Below are 12,265 nucleotides of genomic sequence, written 5' to 3'. Positions count from 1 at the left end.
CTTTGGAGATTGGGATTGGTGTCACTGCGGCACGGGGTGCGCATATTTATAGTACGAGCAGTGGGAGAGAAATGTGGGGTCAGCTAAGGGAACCTTCATTCTCTCTGATGAACCAAAATAAGCAATTTCTCCAAAAATAATCTTTTTTTTTTTTTTACTTTTATGCAATAGAAACATTTTTTTAAAATAATAATAATAACAAAACATTGAAAATTGGATTGTGTGTTTGTGCGTGGTATGAATGTGTGAAAGAAAACGCGTATAGATAACTGTATACAAAAGAAAAATGATAATTTGATTAAAATATAGGAAAATTAACTAAAATATTTATGATATAACAAAATTTTACTTTGTATGGATAGACTATAATAGATTATTATCTATGTTATCTATGTCTATTTATGTCATGATGATACAAATAGTAATATATCGCAATCTATCAAACAGATCATAATATTTTGCTATTATTTGTAAATATTTTTAATAATTTTATCATTTAAAATAATTTCTCTTGAATTAATTAAAATTAAATACTGATTTGGTAGAAAATGACAAGTAAAGAGGGAAAAAAATATTTTCACACAAAAAAGAAAAAGCAAGTAAAGAGAAAATGGGTGTCAGGTCTATTTGTTTCATGAATTAAATATTTAATATTAATTTTTATTACACAAAATTTTACTTTGTTAAAACTCAGAATATATTATTAATTTGAGAGAACTTTAAAATCTATACACAAGTTTTCTAATATCTCCACTGGGAGAAGTATTTATGTAGAGGGGTAGAGACTGAGAAAAGATAGAGGAAAACTATATAGATACATATACGGATATACGATATGGATACGATCGGATGCGGCAATTCGTCAATTTCTAAAAAATTAAGATACGGATACGGCTAAGGATACATCATTTATTTTTTTAATATATATATTTCTAAAAAATGAGGTTATTGATATGTTGAAGATATATTTTTTTCTTTAAGAAAATATAGGATATAGATAAATTTAGTATACAAGTTAATAATAATAGTACAAAATAGAATACAAACACTGAAATACAATACAAAAAAGTAACATCTAAGATGTTGAAGTACAATAGTTATAAAATGCAATAGAAAAGTGACTCATATTACAAAGAAGAAGAAAAAGATTAGAGGGAGAAGTATGAAGATAAACGAAGAACTTCTTCATTGAATTGTTGAAGATATCCAAATGGTTTATATTTTGGTGGACTTTGGGGAAATCAAATGTGAAGATGGAGATTATATGATTCTAGTCTAGGGTTTGGTCCATTATTTTTTTTTTCTTTTAGTTTTGGACTCGAGTAGTGAGCTTTTTAAATAGATTGCCTAATTTTAGATTGGAAAAGATTAGATGAGTTACTTGTTTTTTTTAAAAAAAAAATACGCATAGAAATAGATACGTCAAATCGCGTGTCAGATACGTATCTAGAAAGTATCTAGAAGTATCGATATCCGATACTGATTCTTTACTTCACATAAAATATTTGTGCTTCCTAGGAGGAAAATAAGTGTTTGATAGGAAAAGAATTTGGGCAAGAGATAAAGTTGCAAAGAAGTTAATGAGATGAATTCTTCGTAACTTTAAACTAAACTAAAGCAATTTATAAAAAGTATACTATATTATTAAACTGCAGCCAAAGATACTATATATCACTAAACTTCATCTGATGATTGGATAAGTGACATGTGATGATTAAACAAAATGACAAATTTACCATAAGTAAAATATAAATTTACCATAAATGACATGTGATGATTGGATGAGTCTCATTGTCGAAATTGTTTCATCAACGAAATTATATTCCAAAATTTTGGACACGGCCCCATGGTAAAACAAATGAATGAAAAAGAAAAACCAATTTATAACCTTAGTGGCTAATCATTGTATTAATGAAAATTCTAACCTTTCTTAAGTAAACCAGTATAAACCATTTTAAATTGGTTAATAAATAACTCTCACACACACGTAAAACTTTTTGATGATAAATATTAAGGTCTGAATTGATAATTCTTTTATTTTTTATTTTTTATTTTTTTGAAAATTAAGTCTACGGACATTATTTTTACCTTCAAATTTCTTCCTTTATTATATATTTTTCACCAATGATTTAAAAAGTCAAGCCAAATTTTGAGAACTAAAAAAATAGCATTCAAAAAGCTGTTTTTGTTTTTGGAATTTTACTAAGAATTCAATTATTATAATTGCAAATCATGGTAAGAAAAGTGGATGATATAGATTTAATTAAAAAAAAAAAGCAAAACAAAAGAGTTACAATAACCAATAACGAATATGCTAGAATCAAGTGGATACATAATAGTATAACTTTTATTAATATGAGGGATGTTTACATTCTTATTTCTCTATTTATTTAAAACTAATTATGATTTTTAACTTTTGCTACTTTCCTAAGATTTTGGGGGAGAAAAATAAAACTTTCGGTAATTTCGAGTTTATTTTAAAGTAGAATCATCATGTGAAAATAACTGGGATAAAAATCTTATTTATAGTTTTAATGATACAACCAACAAAATTTTCCTTTTTTAAAAAAAAATCTAAAATATCTTAGAATAAAAAGTTAGATATTGATCTCAATGTATCTAAATTTCGTAGAAATTTACCTATCGGATGAGACAAATTTTCTCTTTTTATATTGGGGATTTTGAAAAAACGTAGTGAAAATAAAAATTCCGTTCTTATAAATGCATTTAATATTAGTAAAGAGTCTATCGAGAAAGTTTCCTATACTACGATAGTATAGACAATTTTTCATACAATCTTCATCTATTGTGTGTCACGTCAAAGCACTTTTAAAATTAGGGTTGGATTCACGGACTAATATGGTGCTTATAAATATTTATGAAGACAAATTAAATTAGAGTAGAAACTAATTATAAAAAAGTAGGTTAAATAGAGAGAGATGAGAGAATTGAAAGGCAAAGAAGGAAGGGGAAGGGAAAATTAAAAGAAGATGGAGAAAAAACTATTATGGGATTGCAAATTGCAAGAGGAGAAAATGGTGTCAGAGAGAGTATTTGTTGCATGCAAATTGTAATAGAATGATCTGGTACACTTTGCATAAAACTAACTAATCTTACTAAATGAATATTTATTATATTTATGAACCCTTGTCTCTCCTTTCCTTCCTGTCAAATCATCTCTTTCATTCCATTTAATGCACTCCCTTTTTTCTTTTCTTTGCTTAAATTCCCTAAATTTCCACTTTCCCTTCTCATCCATTATTCCACATAATTCTTAATCAAATTTATTATGCACATCCTATACTATTATTTCTTGATTAATTATAATAAAACAGACATGTTATGTTTGAATTTTAAGGTTGAATTTTGTATTAGAAACTCCTACGGAATGAATTATATTTTTGGGTATATCTTTTTTGTAGAGTAGCAAGCCATATAGTTGGCCCAATTCATTGTAAATTTAATTACAATTCCCACCTTTCTCACAGTTGCAAATTATTGTCTCTTTAATTCAATAATGCACTCGTTTCTTCATCCAAACAAAGGAAACAATTATTGGAATTATAGAGGTTGGCGGTATTAATATCTCATTAGACATAAATGGGTAATAAAGTATTTTCGTAGATTTATATATATATATATATATATATATATATATATATATATATATATATATACCAATATTATTTTGTATTATGTATTTTATGCATAATGGGTAAATATGAATTAAATGACTGTACGTACCATCATATATATATATAACTGGGTCATTTTATAAATATGCAATTAATATGCCTTCAAAAGAAATTGAATTAGAGCTTTCTGAAAAATAATAATAATAAATAACAATTAAATTAAACTATGATGCTAGGGCAACTATATTTTCACTTCTCAATGAAAAGAGTGGAGCAACTAATAAAATTAAAAGAGAAAAAGAATTATGATTAAGTGGGAAAAAGTTCAATATACCATGTAAAATTGTTGTGTGAGTTTTAGTTCATCGTCTTCATTCTCTTATTTCTAATAATTTTTCTTCTGTTTTGAACATATAATTTTAAATATATATATATATATATATATATGGGTGAGATTGCCTATTAATACTTACCACTTTTTAGATGTGATAAATGACCATTAATGAAAAATCAATAGGTACGCGAAAGTAATTAATGAAGCTATGAGCTTTAATCTAATTTGGCCACCTTCGTAATGGAATATTAGTATGTATAAGTATTAATTGTTCCTGTACTCAAAAGTAAAAAAGGTATTCATTATTTCTAGATATAATAACGCAATTTAAGTTTTTAAAATTATGAATACTTCCTTTAGTATTTAAAGGGTTAAAGTATTATTCTCATCCCTATAATTAGAGACAATTTGTTCTATTTTAATCTTTCTAATTTTTAGATACTCATATATAATTTCTAGACTTTCAACAAATCTCTCAAATTTCATTTATATTCTTATTCCATGATTATCTTTTCTTTTAAAAAAATAAATAAATAAAAATCTGTCTTCTCTATAAACTTTGAAAATATGTTTTTATACAGTGCATTTTTCGATAAAATTAACTTTCAAATTAATTTTAAAATTTATTAGAATTATAAGGACTATATTTGAATTTTCGACATTTAACATACCAAACTACCAGAACTAAAATTTATATTTTACACCTCTGAAAACAATATGTGTGATAATTATGGTAATTATGTTTTGTAATTGACTTGAGTTTTATAATAATTATCTTTATTAAAAATAAATTATGATCGATAATAAAAGAACTGGTTAATCTTTTTATATCCACGATGAATATATTTATGTTTAATATTTAACTTTCGATATATTTAAAAATATATGACTTATATTTGAAATTAATTTAATATGTGTAGATCTAAAACCTCACTTGTTGGTGGTAATATTCAATCATCCCGAAAGAATACATTTTATATTAAACTGAACTTGTAGTAGATAATATTTAAATATTATGTTTGAAGCTTATTTTTGTTGTAGTAGATATTAAAGATTTTATACATACATTAATCTTACATACGATATTTGGTTTATATTTGTTTATTTCATGATTTGTATATAGAGTTGCACCACAAGTGTTTGCTATCAAGGATAATGTTTATTAAAAATGTACGCAAAGATTAATAATTTTTTTTAAAATATTATTAAAATTTGTAACAAAACGTAAAACATCGCAAGATTATTGTATTAAAAACATAAATGTTGCATAATGCAATGAATAAATAAAATGTGGCAATTTGTGACATCTTGATAAATATCGCATCTTGCGATATTTTGACGAAACATTGTGTATTGTGACTTTTTATTGTTTGTCACAACAAGAATATGATGTTTTATAAATTCATCGCATCTTGGTACGTTTTCTTTAAAGATCATTGTAAAAGCTTTTTTTTTAACTAAGTTTTAGAGACGAATAATTGTTACGAATTTTTTTTGTTGCTAATATTTGCCATGAAAAAAATAGATTTGGTAACGAATTCTTTTCATCACTAAAGACTAGATGTCTTGTAATGACAATAGATCACAAAATATCTTTCTTAAAAACTAACAAGAGTAATACAACTCACCTCATGAATAAAATAACAAACAATAGTTAAACAAAATAACCGAAATTACAAATATCCTTAATAAATGAATTAAAATAACTATATTTATTTATTTATTTATTATTATTATTATTATTAATTTTTTTTTTTTTTGAGCTTGGCTTTTTGAGTAGGTAATTAAGGCATCTCCATTTTAATTGTATGCATGATGAAAATGGGTGTTTCATTATAATATTATTCTCGACATTTCCTTTATTCACATTGTATTAAATAAATTTGAGATAATCTCTGTATTACAGAAAGTATAGTTAAATTTTGTCTTTAAATGTTATAATATATTTGGTAACTTCATCAAATTAGTAAATAATCCATGAATATTTTCTACCGGATGTAAAGTAACTCTTTCACTCTCAAGTCACCCACTCACTTTTCTACACTAGATCTCTAGCTTTTCTTGGCTCACATATGGGGTCACACCTCCTATTCATAGGCATGAGATCCTTGGAGTCCAAGTAGAAGAATTTTTCTAGGGTATTCTTGGATACTACAAACATTCTAGATATTTAAATTATCCTTATCTAAAAGAATTCTAGAATCCTTGAATTTAAGAAAAATCTAGGATATTTCTAGATCTTTTATTTTATGTCATACATTAGATACTTCAAGAATCTTCTAGATTAGTTAGTGTTGCTATATATATTAACACTTCCCCTCAACACTAACTGTTTTGGTCATTCAATCATCCTGAGTTGCTCAAATTGCAAGTTCAACCAACCCATTTTCAAAATATCAAGTGGATGGATAAAAATCTTTCGAAAGTCTTTCATTTGCCTATCATTATATACATTACCATCCATATTATCACAACTTTGCATGTTTATTTGTTGGTAGCCCTTTTGTAAATATATCTGCAATTTGATCTTCTGTCTTTATTGGATTCATCTCAATTTCCTCTTGAAGTACCTTTTCTCCAATGAAGTGGGAATGTACCTCCACATGTTTGGTTCTTGCATGGAAATTATGGAATACTGGATTTTTAGCTAAGTGAACTGCAGATTGGTTGTCGTCGTATAAAGTCACTACATGATTAACTTCTTGGTAAGAATCCTTCATTAGTTGCTTTATCCACATATTCTCTTGTATTGTCATGACTGTTGCTTTATACTCTACTTCTGTGGTAGATAATGCAACTATTGGTTGTCTCTTGCTATACCAAGAAACTACTCCATTACCAAGTTCGAACACGTAACCAGTAGTTGATCGTCATGTATCGTGATCTCCAACATAATCAACATCGTAGAAGTCTTCTAACTTGCAATCCTCCCCTTCTTGTATAAAAGGCCATATTCACTTGTTCCTTTTAGATATCTTAAAATTCTTTCAACTGCTTTAAGATGAGGCTTCTTCAAATTCTGCATGTAACGACTCACAACTCCAACGGAATATGAGATATTAGGTCTTGTTCAGGTAAGGTAGATTAAACTACCTACCAACTAATGATACATTGTTGAGTCTACAAGATTTTTGCATTCATGCATGCATAATTTTTTATTAACATCCATCGGTGTGGATATAGACTTGCAGTCGCTCATGCATACTTTTGCAGAAGATCCTTTGCATACTTCTATTGTCCAAGTAGCAATCCTTTCTCTGAGCACTCTATCTTTAATCCAAGGAAATGCTTTAGTCCTTCAAGCTCTTTCATTTCGAATTTAACTAGTAGATTCTGCTTTATTTGTTAAAATTCTTCTATGTGATCTCCTGTTATGATTAGAGAATCCACATAGACTAATATATGATTGTGATCTTTGAGTTTTGAGCTTTGACAAATAAGCTAGAATCTGTTGGAGCTACTGCAAAGCCACTTTCAACTAGAAATTCTACAATTTTTTCGTACCATGCTTTTGGTGCTTACTTTAAATCATTTACAGTCTTTCTCATATTGCAGACGTAGTCGTGATGAGCTTCATCCTCAAATCCTTTTGGATGATCCATATATATTTCTTGATCTAGCTCTCCATTTAAGAAAGCATTCTTCACATCTATCTGCCATAGATTTCATCTCTTACTAGTAGCAAGTGCTAATAAGACTCAAACATTGGTTAACTTTGCTACAGGACTGAACGTCTCGTCATAGTCCAAGCCATATTGTTGAGAAAACCTTTGAGCCACTAGTCAAGCTTTGTATCTCTCTACCATCTAATCTGCTCAAGTTTTAATTTTGTAAACCCATTTAAAAGATATGGGTTTAACATCTTCAGGCTTTGGCACCAAGTCTCACGCTCAACTCTTTCTTAATGCGTCAACTTCTTCTTCCATGGCTTTTCTCCATCAGATATTCTTTGACGCTTCTTTGTATGTTGCTGGCTCCTCATATGTTGCTAATGTTGCATTCACGTGCCTGGAATTAGGTTTTCTTAGTCTTCTTAATCTCTGTAATTGTGGCTCTTGATTATGTACTTCATTTTGCCAAGGACTTTGTGTCCTCAACTGGTCTTCTTTGTCTTCATCGTTTTCTTCTTCTCTCTGTATCTTGTTGTACTTGACTTATTTCTTCTTCTAGTTCTTCTTTGAAAGTCTTCTCATCTTTAGGTGCCTTTTCTAATTTGAGTGCACACCATGATGATTCTTCATCAAATATCACATTCCTTAATGTATAGCATTTTCCACTTATAGGATCAACACACCTCCGCCCTTTTCTTCGATTTTCATATCCAATAAAGATGCATCTGATTGCTTTCTTGGCAAACTTCTTTCTCAGAAAATCTGCTACAAACATATAACACACACAATCAAAGACTCGAAAGTGTCCAACTGTTGGCCTGATATTCAACAATCTTTCATAAGGCGACTTGAAGACAAGCCTTTATTGGGGAAGTCTGTTAATCACATGGGTTGCTGTTCTCATGGATTCAGCCTAAAATCTTCCTGGCACGTTATTTGCATGTAACATGTTGCGACATACTTATGCAAGATGCCTATTTTTCCTTCTGTCATTCTATTTTTTTTGTGGAGTATTTGGACACGTCAATTGATGATATATCTTATACTTTCGCAAGTATTGAGAGACTTCATTAGACATATATTCTCCCTCGTTATCTGTACGTAGGCATTGAATTCTCTTTCCTAATTCACCTTCAACTTGTTCTTTGAATACTTTAAACTTTATAATTGTTTTAGACTTCTTTTTCATAAAGAAAACCCAGGCATACCTTGAGAAGTGATCAATAAAGATCACCATCTAGCGTCTACCATTGATTGAAGATTGCTTGACAAGACCAAATACGTTAGAATGCACTAGCTCCAAAGGTTTCTTGGCTCTGAATTTGGACTCTTTAAATGACAGTTAATGTGCCTTTCCATATTGGCAACTAGCACAGACCATGTCTTTTTCAATATCAAGTTGAGGCAAATCTTTACGCATAGACTTGTTTATCAATGTCTTCAATTTGATATAGCTAACATGACCAAGTCTTGCATGTCATAAATTTGTTGTTTTATTCTTTCGTATTTTATTCATGTAGGCGGTCTCTGCTGACATGACGTAGATGGAGTCCATTCTTCGCCCTATGTACCACTGACTTTGAGATTATGGTACACCTTGACATCGTCAGGTCCAAACATAACGAAGATGCCTGTTGATGTCAATTGAGATACTGGCACCAAATTCTTCTTCATTCCAGACACATAAAATACGTTCTCTAGTTCTACTTGAATGGAACTGGAGTGAGGCATTATCATAGTTTTGCCAACGTGGGTTATTAGCAACTTCGAGTTGTTTGTACTTACAACAACTCGACTTTCTTTATACTCATATGTGTTTTGTAACTTCCTCTTATCTCCTGTCATGTTGTTAAAGTAACCTGAATTGACAATCCAATCATTTTCATAATTTCTCACTTCTGCATAGAGAGCCAACACTTCGTTCTCCACCACATTGGATGTGGACTGGGATTGGGATCTGTTGTTACAAAGCATGCCTCTATATCCTATTCTTCTTCACTGATGCTCTCAACCTTGGAGGTGACTGTGTTGTTTCAACGGCTTTTTTCTTTCGATGACAATCTATGGCATAGTGGTCTATCTTTCCACAGTTATAACATTCACGCTTTCTTCTATACTCATGATTTTGGTTAGTTTTTCTAGCTCCCCTTACTTGAGAGCATTTTAGAGATTCTTCAACTTTTTTTGATCTTACTTTCTTCATATTTTGATTGATCTTTTCTTTGGCCATTAAAGATCGCGTTTTCATTGTTGTTCTTTATTGTGACCTCCGACTTTTGCAAACATATTTTCTTGGTCAATTAGAGAAGGTTGGACTGCCCAACCTTGAATAGCAGCAATAAAGCTTCTATATTCAGGTTTAATTCCATGAATAATAATTCTTCTCATTCTTGATTATGAAATAACGGAATTAGGATCTAATGCAGAGATTCTACGACATAAAGTTTTTATCTTGGTGAAGTATTGGTTGATAGTCATCTCCCTTTGAGTAACTGATAGGAGCTCATTCTCAAGAAACTACAATCTCACATCATTTTTCTTCAAGAAAAGTGAGGCAAACGTGTCTCATGCTACCTTTGGTGTATCCGATGTATTGATGTGCTCTAACATTTCTTCATCAACTATATTTTTTATTGCAAACATGGTCTTACTTGTCTTGATATTTCATTTCTTCAAAGCAGCAACATCTTCAGGTGGACTAACTTTAATGCCTCCCACAACATCCCACAAGTCTTGGCCTTGGAGATACGACATCATGCATGTGGGCCATGTTTTGTAGTTCTGAGTGTTGAGCTTTTTGATTCCTCCAATAACTTGAAGGTCTCTCGCCATCTTGTAGTGATGAATGCACTCCACCAATAGCTGTGTCCCAGACAATAAGCTTCACAGTCCCAGACTGTACTCGACCTTCAGAAGCTCCATCACAACAAGCTATGCTAGTTTGACTCTGATACCATTGTTGAAGAAATTGGCACAAAAGGAAGAGAAACAATCTCTTTTGAAGAAAGAAACTTTTATTTAGAAATACACAAGGCGAACACTTAGAAATTACTCTTTCACTCTCAAGATACTCACTCAATTTTCTACACTAGCTCTCTAGCTTTTCTTGGCTCACATATGGGGTCACACCTCTTATTTATAGGCATGAGATCCTTGGAGCCCAAGTAAAAGGATTTTTCTAGGCTATTTTTGGATCCTACAAAAATTCTAGATATTTAGATTATCCTTATCCAAAGGAATCTTTGAATCTAAGAAAATCTAGGATATTTCTAAATCTTTTCTTTTGAGATATTTATTTTACATACTACAACATGCCTCTAGAAAATTACATTTTTACATCATATATAGATACTTCAAGAATCTTCTAGACTACTTAATATATATATATATATATATATATATATTTTAATAAGAACACATCGAGGGATCAAGAGCCACACCCAGATATCTCAATTAGGTTGACACACCATTGGCACTCTCATCATGGGATCTTGTTTACCTTATGTTATTTCTCTGTATATTCTTGAGAAGTAATTTTATTTTATAAGAGTTGTTGATCAATAATATTCAGTAGTACTTCTCTCACTTGCCCGAATAACTTTATATGATATCAGAGCAAGTGGTATAAGAGGTCTTATATTCAAACCTCTGCAATCTTATTTCTTCTCTAATAAATATTGATTTTCACTTATTGGGTTTTCTACATACTTCAAGCACATAAGTGAGTGAGAGTGTTAGATTATATAATATTAAATTTACCTTTTATCCATCAGCTTAAGCTTTTGGATCAATCGGTGATTTAATAATTTAGTAGAACATTTTTGGTGCACATATTTTTAAATTTATTTAACAATTTAGTCACTCTAGTAAAAATATGGTGGAGGTTTAATAAAATTTTTTATCTATGTAGATCGGTAAACTGATTAAAGATTGGATGCATTTATAAATAACTATGAAGATTAAGTTTTTAAAAAAATGAAATTCAACTAATTTTGACTAAAAAATTCTACATTCTAAAGTGTAGAATTTAAAGACTAAATTATTATGAATTTAAAAACATAAGTATTAAAATATTACTTAACTAAAGTTTGAAAGTTAAATGGTTACTATCACAAAAATTAAGGGACGCCCTAACGTGTTTTTAATTAATACTCTATTAAGGCTTAATTCCAACTAAGAAGGATTTAAAATTCTACCACCTTATTTGAACTCGTGACTCGGTATATACCGACTGACTTTTTCTGTCAAAAAAAAAAAAAAAAATCATGGAAAATTTCCTGTAAAGCTAAAATGCAAGAGAGCCAATTTTCCGACATCGTATTGGATGAAATATAAGCACAATATGGGTAATTTTATGAATAGTTATCGATTTTTTTTTAAAAAAATAAATAATAATTAAAGATATATATAGATATCCACTTTTAATTATGTGTGGCATATAAAAAGGTGACATTTATTTGTCATTTCTTTTAGATACAAAATAATAGTTCAAATTAAATCTTTTTGTCTGAATTCAATGAGGAATTATTGAATGTCTGTGTGTGAATATTATACTACATGTTCTATACGCACTAGAGTCCAATTCCTTGCTTGTAATAAATTAATTAACATACCATAATCTATAATATATCAATTTTAATCCATATATGTATAAAAACAAACTAGAAAAACAATTTCGAAAGATT

General features: G+C 29.5%; 1 pseudogene; it reads right to left on the bottom strand.

Annotated features, from left to right (window-relative positions):
- Nucleotides 1-9,109: 9,109 nt before the first annotated feature.
- LOC150036531 (uncharacterized) lies at nt 9,110-10,872 on the bottom strand (annotated as a pseudogene).
- Between the last annotated feature and the right edge of the window lie 1,393 nt (nt 10,873-12,265).

Source organism: Benincasa hispida, chromosome 4 (genome assembly GCF_027475165.1).
Source record: "Benincasa hispida cultivar pf3 chromosome 4, pf3_genome.v1.1, whole genome shotgun sequence".
Lineage (NCBI taxonomy): Eukaryota > Viridiplantae > Streptophyta > Magnoliopsida > Cucurbitales > Cucurbitaceae > Benincasa > Benincasa hispida.
Note: the sequence above shows the minus strand (reverse complement) of the source record. Positions and strands in the feature narration are given on the sequence as shown.